The sequence below is a fragment of the Leuciscus leuciscus genome (assembly GCF_965113295.1).
Source record: "Leuciscus leuciscus genome assembly, chromosome: 10".
In the NCBI taxonomy this organism is placed as follows: Eukaryota; Metazoa; Chordata; class Actinopteri; order Cypriniformes; family Leuciscidae; genus Leuciscus; species Leuciscus leuciscus.
The window spans coordinates 17920646-17933277 of record NC_138734.1 but is presented as its reverse complement, the minus strand read 5'-3'; the positions used below and the strand labels follow the sequence as shown (position 1 = coordinate 17933277).

The following is a 12632-nucleotide window of genomic DNA, read 5'->3' as shown; positions in this document are numbered from 1 at the left end:
TACAAAGACATACACATTTTATTTATAGAGCTGTACACAATACACAAATCTGTATAAGTCTGTCCATATCCAGACATAATATTTTAAACTAACCATTCGGAAACATCCTGCTGGAGCCGCTGAGTTGCAACTTCTTCATCCGTTGCTTCTCCATCTGGATCAGATTCTGGGTCAAACTGAAATTGAACGACTGCGTGTCTTCGTGCCATTGCAATATATCCAACGTAAACATGCATGGTATGGTCAAGGCCACACCCACCCTCCACCTTGCACCGCCTTTTCCCCCCTCATTAGCATTTAAAGCTACAGACACCGAAACGGCCCGTCTGAAGGAAGCTCATTCTGGGACTGGCTTGTAGTGGCTATAATTCTGCACCGAGGCTGAATTTTTGGAAAGAGATTTCAGATACAGTACTAGGGACCACTAAGGCCTATATTAACCCCCTGAGGTCGGCTGTCGCGCCGGCGCGATAGGCTCGTTTTTTTCCTTATCAGTGCAACAGAGACGAAAAAACTGTTGATTTTGATCTTACAATCTTGTGTTTTACATAACTCGATCCAGTTAAGTGTGTATTATTTTTGTGTATACTCACAATAAAAACAAAGTGTAGTGCTTTTCACCAAATAAAGAAAAATAAACATGATGCGAGTTCTGTCTTCTCTCTGTCAGTGAAGTCTATTCTGAAACGCGTCCGAAAATGAACTGTAACTCAGCGAATATTTCTCCCACTGACACGTGAAATATGTCTTTATGAAGCTTGAATTCTCTTCTTTTAACCCCCTGAGGTCTACGGTATCGCCGGCGATACCAGCTCGCTTTTTTTTTATTAGTGTAAAAGAAACTCATAAATACTCTGTTGACTTTGATTTTCCATAGGAGTTTCATACATCAATCGATTCTGTTAAATGTGTATTATTTTTGTGTATACTCACAATAAAAACAAAGTGTTGTGCTTTTTGCCAAATAAAGAAAAATAAACACGAAGCGAGTTCTGCCTTCTCTCTGCCAGTGAAGTCCATTCTGAAACGCGTCCGAAAATTAACAATAACTCAGCGAATACTCAGTCAAACAGACATACAGACAGACAGGCATGAAGCTTGAATTCTCTTCTTTTAAATGAAGTCATTTATATAAAAAAACAATTATTCTCATCTTGTGAAATCTGTATTAAAAGAGAGCGATTCCAGTCGAGCTCATCTCATCTCATTACGTTATAATCGGCCCCGCCCACGGAGAGCGCGCGCTATTCAAACGCAAATGGCTGGGGCAATCCTGTGAACGCCCCCATCAGCTCGAGAAAACACACACGTTTATTTAGATCATTGTTTACACCGTCTTGCAGCGCTGTGAGGAATAATACTAATCGAAAATGTCCCTCAGAAGTGCGGGTATATCGAGGAGCGAGCTGCGGAATCCTAGTAAGTTTTTTCCTTCTCACGTGAATTTCTTCACGTGGGTTTCTGTTTATGAATGAATAAAAGGCAGAGATGCGCGCTGTTTACCACAGCTGGCAAAGACAGTTTAAATTTAAATCGCGTGTGTGAATGAATGATGATGTTTTAGCAAACTGTATTGCTATACTGAGATGAGTAAAAAATCTACTGAATGTTGAAATAAAATGTAGGCTATTTGTATAAGCAACGTATTAAACTGCAAATTAACAATATGCCCTAATATTTCATGAAAACAACGTTACAGTCAGACGAAATATGAAAGACAACATTTTGTTGACTAGATTTGGGTACAGTTTTTACTGTAGAATATACTGCCACATCAAATAAGCTTTTGTTTAGCAATTTCTATATATAAAATACTATTTTTGTCAAAAATAAAGTCATCAACTAAGATGTTAGCTGTTCCAATGTTGGCTATATTCAAACTAATGAATACATAGATAAAATGTAGGCCTATAATAATTTTTTTTTACAAAGAAAGAGTACACTTGAAATATTGTTGAAATTGTAATTATTGTTGTAATTGTAACCGTTTTAATAAAATAGCAAAACATATTTACAAGATAGATGTAAGCAAAATCTTAAATGGTCAATATAAGTCTTCTTCTAAATATATCTTTTGTCCTTGCATTGTGGCTCAGTCAGTGTCACACCTGAGTGAATGGCTCATCATTATGCAGAGTGGGTGTATTCTAAGGTGTAAACCACTCCTCGTTCACGCCCCCTCGCATATTGGCTTTCCAAGCAAAACCTGTTTTACATCAATTTAAATCAATGTATGGTTTTATGTGAACGATAAAGCAAGACTATTTTCACATAATTTTGAAGAAAAAACTCTAGGCGAGGACATCCATTAGTCAAAAGTCTTATTGCCACATATTTACTATGTGTTTTGTGGCCTTATTTCAAAAACTTTAATTTTTAGTTTTTTCGATAACCACGCATAAACATTATTCTCTCAAAAATGAAAACATGTACATACATGTGGCTCACATATTATTGTAGTCCTGTTTGTGCTATATAGAGTGAATTTACACCTTTGCCATTAATATGTTTATAAGCAACTGAAAAAAGCACAAATGTCAGAGCATGTCAGAACACCCCCAGGGCCCAAAAAACCGCTCAGACTCCAGAGGGTTAACCCTCTGAGGTCGAGAAACGCGCCGACGCGTTTTGCTGGATTTTTTTCACATAGCAGCAACATAAACTTAAATTACTCCGTCATTTATGGTTATACAGAAAAAAGAAATATAAAAAAATAATCTGTGATATTTCTACTTTTGTATGTGTCCACTTACAATCAAATCAAAACATTGTGCTTTTGTAAAATAAAGAAAATAAACAGGGTGTGCGTTCTGCCTCTCCGTCGCGGTGAACTTTTTTTTCTTGAGCACGTCTATAAACTGAAACAAAACTCTGCGAATACTTCTCACACATTTATGAGCCATATACCTTTATACACATTTAAGTGTGTACTTTTAAATGATCGGATTCAAACTGAAAACAAATATTCTCTGTTTAAGTAATTTGTATAAAACCAACAGGATGTCCAGTATCTCAAACGCTTGCTAATTACTTTTTAATTCGACACGCCCACTCGCGCAAAAGAGATTCACATGCAAATCTCCACATGGAACGCGAACGCCCTCTTTACCTCAGACACAAAACACCAAAACACTTAACAAGTCTCTGCTTTTCGTCGAGTTTGGAAGACACGCTGTGAGCTTACATGGATTTACCTCAGAAGAAGAAGAACGCAATTTGAAGACAAGAAAGATGTAAGGTAAGAAATTCTTACTTATTAGTTTATGGTATTGTTGCATAAACTTCACATTGCAGTTGAACTGTTGCTAGATATATGGTGAATATTATACTATTTAGACCCGTGTTTCCTGTTAAATACTGTTTGTGGATATCTGCTCAAACATAGATATGTATAACCATAATGTTTAATATTTTGGAGCGCGATGGCGTTTGAATGTATCATATTTTGGAGCGCGCTGTGGGTTTGAGTATCATATTTTGGAGCGCGCTGTGCGTTTGAATGTATCATATTTTGGAGCGCGATTGCGTTTGAAAGGAAAAATGCACCAAACATTAGGCTTTATGTTTTTACTATTATCTCATTTCATATCATCATAACGAATGGAAACATTTGAAGTAACATATGATAATCAGTATATTTTTCTCTAGCGTAGTTGTTCTTGAAATCTTTTGGAAGATTTAATTTATTGTTATTATTATTTTATGCAGCACTGCGTAGCCTATGCCTACAAGGCACAACAAACCTGGTGTTCATTATATATTGTTGGAAACGTGTGTGTGTGTGTGTGTGTGTGTGTGTATTCTGTGAATTTTAAAAAGAAATTTTAACCAGAAAAATCTAAAATCTATTCCCAAAATCGTGCAGCCCTATAGTTTCTCTTGATATCATTATGTTCAGTTTTTTCTTTTTTTTTTTCTTTCAGGGACCAGATGCAACTGAGTCCTGCTGACTTCAACATTCACATGAGTCTCTGTACATGAACATGGTAAAGTGAAAATCAAACACCTTGGAAATGAAAGGTATGCACAATGTTTTTAGGAATGGCACAAAGGTCTCTGTCTTTGGATCATTGTTTTCAATGTGCTCTTTTGTCATTTGTATTTTTGGATTGTGTTGTGTTGTAAATAAATCCAAACAATCTAAAAGCCATTCTTTTTTAAATCTCCTCATTCTTTGTGCAAGGTTGCTCTGAATGACAGGGCCTGATCGCTCCTAATAGGGCAGTTAGGGGAGTGTCTTTGTCTTTCTCAGGTGTTAAAAGCTTACATATTAATGAGATGATCACGCCTCTTCGCATATGGCTTTGTCACACAAAACACGTCTTAGAAATTTTAAATCAATATATTGTCTTATCTGAATGAGCAGTCAGGGTGATTTTCACATAGTTTTGGAGCAAATATTCTAGGCTATGTCATACAATTTTCAAAAGTCTTGTGAAGAAATAATCAGTATGGGTTTCATGGCCTTATTTCAGTGAGAATTTATTTTTTGTATTTTCACAAACCACGCATAAATGTCATTATCTCAAAACTACAAACTTTTACATACATGCTGCTGATATATTATTGTAGCAGAGTTTGTGCTGAATACAGTGTAATTAGACTTTAGCCATGAAAATGTCACTAGTAACAGAAAAAAACACAAATGTCAGAGCATGTCAGAACACCTCCATGGCCCAGAAAACATCTCAGACCTCAGAGGGTTAATCCACAGCCAGGGTTTACCAATCAAGTTTCCGAACCATGAAGAATTGTCTTCAGTCTTCTGGTGTAATTTTGTTGAAAGATCAAGAATGTCTTGTTGGATTTTGTTCAAATTCTCTGTTGGATCCATTAACCCGGAGCAGCACTCAGGGCCGATAATGGTGCAGGCTCCCCCTTGCGTTGCAAGAATATAATCCAAGGCCACTCGGTTCTGTAAGATCATTATCTTGTGTGAAGCTAGAGTGGCTGTGATGTTACCCAGGGCCAAAACCGTATCGTTGGCCAATTTCTGTACAGAATCTGACAGGCTTCTGACTTGATCGAGAGCCTGCATGACACCATACGATGGGATTAAGGCTCCAAGAGTTCTTGACCACCACGTTTGAACACAAGTGAGTCCTGGAATGCAGCCATCTTTGTTGGTAGAAGGAGCTGAATTATGTAACTGTGGAGAGCTTGGGGTGGAGTGTGTATTTTCTCTGATAGCTGCCAGAACATACACCAGGGTGCACCTGCCGTTGAATTGGCTGGGTAGGATGCTGTAGACCGAAGTTCCACATAACCAAAAAGTGCCAGTTGGTGGAGGAATCATACACAACTGATTTATTGCAAAAAGTTTCGGTAGGGATGGGTTCCTGGAGAGACACTTGTTTAAAGTGTAAGTTGCAGGTTAACCACCACAGCCAATTAATGTGCAAATTAAAGTGCTCTCTATATATATATATATAATTATTTCTGTCTTAAAATGCGTTAAAATAACATTTATTGGGGTTTCTTCAAAGGTAGCGTGTTTTTTCAGTTACTGGGTGATGACGTCACAAGAGGAACTCGCAACCCATACTCTGCTAGATTCCTACTGTATTATGGCTATTTGGAGAACGACTGAGGATGTGGGAAACCATCAAATTCTTTATGGACCACAGCCCTACAATTTTTAACTGGTCAGGCATGAGAGAGGGGAGCCATGGCACTCAAAGAGTTATTAATGCTTGGTGTGAGGAGAATTAGTGGAGGGTTAGCCAGGTGTCCCGGTGAGTAACGTTAGCTAAGTTAGAGCTAGTCTAGCCTGGTGCAAACTTAACCCGGATAATATAACGGAACAAGCAAGTCTTTTCAAAATATTTCCGTCATGTAGAATAGCAAGGAGGGACAACGACTGAATACATTATTTACTTACAGTAAGTCAGTCCAAATCAGAGCTGTAGAGATGCACACACTGCACAGGCATCAATTGCTAGTCTCATCGACGCCTCAAACGTCAGTGTTTCCCACACATAGACTAATTCGTGGCGGTGCGCCACAGAATCAACACCGGCCGCCACAAATTGCGTTTCGTTATAACAATTTTTGTATGCTATTTAAAACACGCAGCGTGTTCATTCAGCTGCATTTCCTTTCCCTGTTCTCCCTCCTGTCACTCACGTGTCTCTCACACAAGTGACCGGTCGCGCGCACGCACCCTCACCGTCTTCAAACTATCTTGCTCTCTCTCGCTCCCTCGCGCATATTAATCAAAATCAATTGAGAATTGACACGATGATAAAAGATCGGAAGACCGAAGTTTCATGTGGAGCATTCAGGTATTTTTTTCCTGAATTACTGCTGGGTGTTGTGCTAAAAAAAATAAAAAAAATACGTTGCCTTATCTTCTCTGAAAAGCGTTCCGCCCATTCAGCTGACATGAGAAACACTTTCAGTAAACAAAACAAAACTATGATGAAATGTTTTCTGTGTTGACAAATCTTGTGCGATGTCCTAACTGCCGGGATAATCACTCAACAAGTCCGCTAATGACACGTCCGATTCGCGAACTAATGACTCCTTTAAACCGATTCAACCAAAACAATCTTTTAGTTTACTGTTTGCGGTAAATGCAGTTGGGTTGTCGAGGTCAAAACTGTAAATAAGCTGTGAATCAAATAAACTTACTATAAATAATGTTATGTCATTTTTACTCTTACACTGAATATTTGGATTTTGTGAAGGTGTGAATAATTTTTGATTAATATTTAATATAATAAAGTTCTTTGTAACAGATTATTAACGCAGATTATTAACGCAGATTATTAACGGAGATTAACGGAGATTTTTACCCCCCCCCCCCGCGCCACAAATTGATTTATAGTCTGTGGGAAACACTGAACGTCATGTAATACCCTTCCTCAATCCACGCGTTATCAATTTCTCACGATTTAATTAGCGATGTTTATTGTCAGAAAAGAAAAAGAGAGATCGATGTCCCCATCACTGTGTTTGTGTGGGCTATGCCACCCAATTAAATCAGCAGTGGAGAGTATGTGCTGGCGTGAGGTGAACACGTTTTGGAGTTTAGTGCAACAGCGACCTGCGACCGGCTGATCTGACGTGCCTGAACCCGTTTGTTTTGCGAATAGCTTATTCTCATATCAGGCACTGGATCACGGTCCCCTTGAAGTCAGCACACACGAGTATGTTTACAATGGAGTTATTTTATCCATAATTTTTTTTTATCAAATAAAACATACAACCAACTTTTCTGAAGTTATGTAAGGCGAATATAGCTGCTAGCGTACGGTAACTCTACTAGTGAGTTCCTCTTATGACGTCACGCCCCATCTAGTGGAAGGGAGCGGGAGCGGTTAAAACCACTGTTAAAAGTGCCAACTTTTCATATTATATCAGCATTTTGGTATAAAAAACAATGGTGGGCGGTTCTTATCTTTATGTTTAATAAACACATTGCATTATCTTCGTGAAAAATTTAACCTGCAACTTACACTTTAAGTCATTTTCCTGTTTCATTTCTGTAGTAGTGACGTACACATGGGACTCATCTGTTCCTCTTTCAATCACAAAACTGCAACGTTCACGAGGAATTTCACCCAGTGGAGTTGATGCTGGAGCACAATTTTCTATGCACCAGTGGAACATCATTGGCAGGAGTAGATCTGTCATGATGGGAGTAGCTGAAGTTAGGTTGCAGGATGGTAGTCCAGGAATGCAACACTGAGAAACTGGAGGAATGGTTACATTGTGACATGTATCCTTGTTGAATAATCCACTGGTATGGTGATCGAATAAGGTACACGTGTCACATTTTGAGATAAGGTGTGCAACCCATGGGATTCCGGCTCCTACTGAAGGTGCATGTGGCATGCAAACGTTCTTTCCAGCAAACAAGGCATTTCTTGACATATTCATCAGCTCTAAGAATATGTTGTTTCTGGGGTCTACACTTTGCGCTATGTCCATGATGGTTAGTATTAAGGCAATCTTGATCATGTTGCTGGATGACTGAAGTTCCCGTAGGTGAGTCTCTGCGTTGTGTATTTTTCTTCTGTGTTGGTTGTAGTCTCTGCAGTGGATCTAGTTGTTTCCTGAAGGTTGGGTCTTCATATGCAGGTGTGTAGGTCCGTGCATATGGTTCTCGGGATAACCGTCAAATGGTATCTGCACAGAGTTAAGAAAGAAAAACAAAAGAGAACAACGGCAAAACAGTATTTGTTGTAAAGACTGCAAACATTAGGGTTGTATCCTCTGTTCAATCTGAGTCTGCTATTGTTGTTCCTTCTTTCCCTATGTCTTAATTCATGAGACACCTAAAAGGAACAGTGAGGTGAGGAGGGACTAGTGGTTGGGAAGGGCCTATAAGGGAATCTTCACCGCAGGGTTGGCCCCCGAAGCCTGTTGCTTTCGGTTCTTCCCTGGGCTCCTCACTGGTCCATGTCCTATCCTATCCCTGTGGGGGGAGGAACAACTTTACAGTGTGAAACATGAGTCCAGGTTTTCCTTCCCTGACACAATACTGCAGCTGCTGTAATCAACATAACTTGATGTGGTCCTTGCCACTTAGGCTCTAATGGTTTGTTTTTGAATGACTTTATCATGACCCATTGACCTGGGACGATTGTGTGTCCACCTTCTGGTGGAGTCTGCCAACAGGACTCAACTCTCTCTTTGGCACTCTGTACTGCCTTTGTGAGGTTTTCACAGTAAGCGATCAGGGCATCCACTGCATGAAAATTGGGATTTCCGACTCCGTAAACGGCCGTAAATCTCCCTAATTTTCGGCAGTTAACGACAATTTACAGCCTGTGAACGTCGCGTTCGTCTGTGCCGAATATTGTCGGAAACGAACCATGACGTATGCAGAGCGCTCGCGCCGGAGGTGTGAATGGCTCTAATTACCATATGAATAGCAGCTCCCGCCAGAGAAAGGCTTGAATTTCCTCACTCACTATTGGTTGAACCCACGTGGTTTAAACAAGAAAAATCACTCGTGATTGGTTGGCAGATCTGTTACTATTGGTCACCCTCGCTCATTATAAATTCAAAAAAATTATAATATTCATATAAATAATAATATATAAATTATTTTTTTATATTCATAATATGCTATTCTGTGGTATATTCATGTCATTGTTAACCTATGGACTACACTATTATTACCATCAAGGACATGAATTTATAAAGGAAAGGAAAATTTGCCAGGGACATGCTGTTTATTCAAAGAAAGAGCTTTATTAGCACAAACACAAAACAATATACACCTATGTACAAAGCATAAATCATCTGCACAAACAACAAATTGGAAGCTCAGTGTCTGTTTTCATCTTCGGAGCTGTAGGTGACTAGCGGCGTTCTCTCTGAATTCGATCCACTTTGAAAACGTCTGTGGTGCGTTGCCCTGTATTTAGGAGTCGCCTCTAATCTCGACTGCAGCGTAGCACAGAGCTCTGTGAGCTCCTGGCTGGTGGTTGAACTTCATCGGACATCAGATCTATGGTGGCGCACTTCCAAATGCCCACGTCATCCTCACCTAGCACACCGTCTCGCTTCTAGCAGCTGTAAAAACAACCAATACAGACAATCAGTACTGTGATGCACCGTGTATGGACACAAAACATCTATTAATGCACGTGAAAAATAGTCACATTGACTAAAAATCTTACCCTCTTTCTTCTCGCTCGACTCCGAGCTGAACTCTTCACAGCTTCAGCCTGCAATGCCAGATCTGGTTGTTAGTACGCAGGAGCTTCAGGTACAGTCTCGTAGTACGTCTTACAGGCAGCTGGAAAACAATTAAATGAGAGTGATATGAATAAAAACAACACAAGTCACAGTAAAATGAAACAAGGAGAAAATAATAAAGGTTACTTACAATGTCGTCATGAAAATCTGGACTTGCAGACATAGCTCTGAGTAAATGTGAGGTTACGCCCTCGTTATGAGGCGAGGTTACTCTATGGAAACAAAATGTATGATTAAGATCGTAAACTATAACGGATCTATTTTCTTATACAAGAGAATGAAAGCATATTCTTTGAATCTTACCTTTAAAATGTTTGTAAGTTTTTATGAAAGTAAAAAAATAAAAGAATGTAAGATTCTTTTTTTTTTTTTTTTACCTTGCTCCAGTTCGTAGCGCCCACAATTTGTCTCAGAGTTGTGAAGATGGCATACTGCTTCCTGTAAATTACAGGATTATTTACAATTATTAAACAAATAATAGCCATCACTCCCATGACCTCTTGCTTTATGATGAAATCATGAAAAACAGAATATTCTTACATTTCACAAGGCCTGACAAAATACAAAAGTGACCGATGAGATGAATACTTACTGGGTGTCAACATCTGGTTGTTTGTACCTGAAGTTCCTGCGTACTGTCTCGTAGTATGTCTTACAGGCAGCTGGAAAACAATTAAATGAGAGTGATATGAATAAAAACAACGCAAGTCACAGTAAAATGAAACAAGAAGAAAATAGTAAAAGTTACTTACACACAATGTTGTCATGATCAGCGTCATGAAAATCTGGACTTGCAGACATAGCTCTGAGTAAATGTAAGGTTACGCCCTCGTTATGAGGCGAGGTTACTCTATGGAAACAAAATGTATGATTAAGATCGTAAACTATAACGGATCTATTTTCTTATACAAGAGAATGAAAGCATATTCTTTGAATCTTACCTTTAAAATGTTTGTAAGTTTTTATGAAAGTAAAAAAATAAAAGAATGTAAGATTCTTTTATTTATTTTTTTTACCTTGCTCCAGTTCGTAGCGCCCACAATTTGTCTCAGAGTTGTGAAGATGGCATACTGCTTCCTGTAAATTACAGGATTATTTACAATTATTAAACAAATAATAGCCATCAATCCCATGACCTCTTGCTTTATGATGAAATCATGAAAAACAGAATATTCTTACATTTCACAAGGCCTGACAAAATACAAAAGTGACCGATGAGATGAATACTTACTGGGTGTCAACAGGTCTTTGCTCAGAGGTGCGCTAGCATCTTAAGGGCGAAAAAAAACAAAGAATATTCAAAAATGTACAATTATTGAAATCAAACAAAAAGGTAAGAATTGCCACACTCTGCTCTTCTAAGCAAGACTGTCTGAAACATGTCATTAAGCCAATAAAATAAACTGTTACCAAACTTGATTCTCAAGCAGTAAGTAAAGACCAATTTATAGTTATGCGTCGACCTCCCGCTGTAGCTACAGAGTAGGCTGTGTACATAGCGTACCCTTTAGCACACCCTGACGTGCACCTCTCCCAAAATGTAACAATGCGTCAATTTTACGTGGACGGAAGCGCTGTGATTGGTCTAGAACGCCTCCCTCGGGTTTCACAGGCTTCTTTCTGCATGTGTAATTGTGCGTCAACAGGGACAACAATGCAGAAGTATAAATGAAACAGTGTAGCCTATAGCGTAGAGGCTCGGGAACTTCAAACGGGCAGAGGGACGACCAGACTCTGACCATAGAACGCTGCCCGTTTGAAGTTCCAGTAGTGTCAGTTACTTTTCAAATGTTCTATGGAAAGATGAAACTAAAACATTAGCTTTTTTTGTCCATTCAAGATGAGTAGGTTCTCACTCTTAATTAAGCGGCTTAAATAACTCTGACCAGCACTGTATATATTTAAAATAGATTATTCACAAGCCGTAAAAAACTACTTGTCTTGAATGGAGTGTGACTTTGTGCAGAGCAATGTTTTGTGCAGGGGGAAAGTATTTTCCAGGAGTGGACATTTCACTGCCAGGACGCTCCACTTGGCTAGACATGGCACAATCTTTATTAGATAAAACACATGAATAAGCCTGTGACTTATGTTGTACACAACACAATATTATGTTTAAGTTGTCATCAGTACTCACCAGTATTGTGCAACATGCTGGTGTCCTCAATGGGCTGCAGCTTCCTTCGTACATTATTGAAGGGGGTAACGTTATATCTTGACGCTTATACAGAGGTAATGTAAAATAAAATATATAAAGTTAAAGAATTTAATTTTTAAACTGCAATTATAAATTAAGAGAAAACTGATATTCTCATCCGAATCCAATAATACTGCAAAATAAAAATCATTTGTATAAAATTTCAGGCCCAATTTGTATCAACCGATTTTATATTTCAAATGTATAAAATATCTGAAAATGAGAATACCATTTCTAACAGAACCCTCCGATTTTATTTTTTTGTTTGTTTTTTTGTGCTTCCTCGTAACGTTAGATCTAATCACCTCATCGTCCTTCTCCTCTGCCTGGTAACGTTGTTACGTTAGGTGTCACATTCACGACGCACATTTATAATTTATAAATTAGACAATTCACCTTTAAACCCACCTTGCATCATCTGTGAACCCCGTAGCAAGCTGCTATATGGACAAGCTAACTTAGTTAGCAAAGAGCTAAGTTAACGTTAGCCAGTCAGACTCAGAACTCTATGCCATGCTGCTATCGGTTTACGTGCAGTTTAGTTTCCCAAATTGACATATTCTCTCGTGTACAGCTAAAATAACATGGAAACTGAACATGAACCATGAGCAGCAAGCTAACTTTAAAAAAAAAAAAAAAAGCGCCAAAAGCTAACGAGAAGTTGTTTACACAGAGAGTGCGCGCGCGCGCGACCGGCTCTCTCTCTCTCTCTCTGGTCGTT

General features: G+C 38.8%; 2 long non-coding RNA genes across 6 annotated transcripts; one reads left to right on the top strand and one right to left on the bottom strand.

Moving 5' to 3' along the window:
- Positions 1-277: 277 nt before the first annotated feature.
- On the top strand, positions 278-8688 carry LOC309508566. Its single transcript, XR_014209554.1, has 3 exons — positions 278-449; positions 787-5360; positions 7469-8688. It is a non-coding gene; the product is annotated as an uncharacterized lncRNA (long non-coding RNA).
- Positions 8689-9241: 553 nt separating this feature from the next.
- LOC309508517 lies at positions 9242-11681 on the bottom strand. Of its 5 annotated transcripts, XR_014209480.1 has the most exons (8): positions 10946-11672; positions 10731-10791; positions 10467-10564; positions 10307-10376; positions 10092-10152; positions 9845-9926; positions 9636-9754; positions 9243-9528 (listed from the first exon to the last, which is right to left on the bottom strand). It is a non-coding gene; the product is annotated as an uncharacterized lncRNA (long non-coding RNA). The 5 variants fall into 5 exon arrangements; XR_014209479.1 differs by having other exon boundaries at positions 9242-9528; positions 10467-10791; positions 10946-11681; XR_014209481.1 differs by having other exon boundaries at positions 10656-11663.
- Positions 11682-12632: the final 951 nt, after the last annotated feature.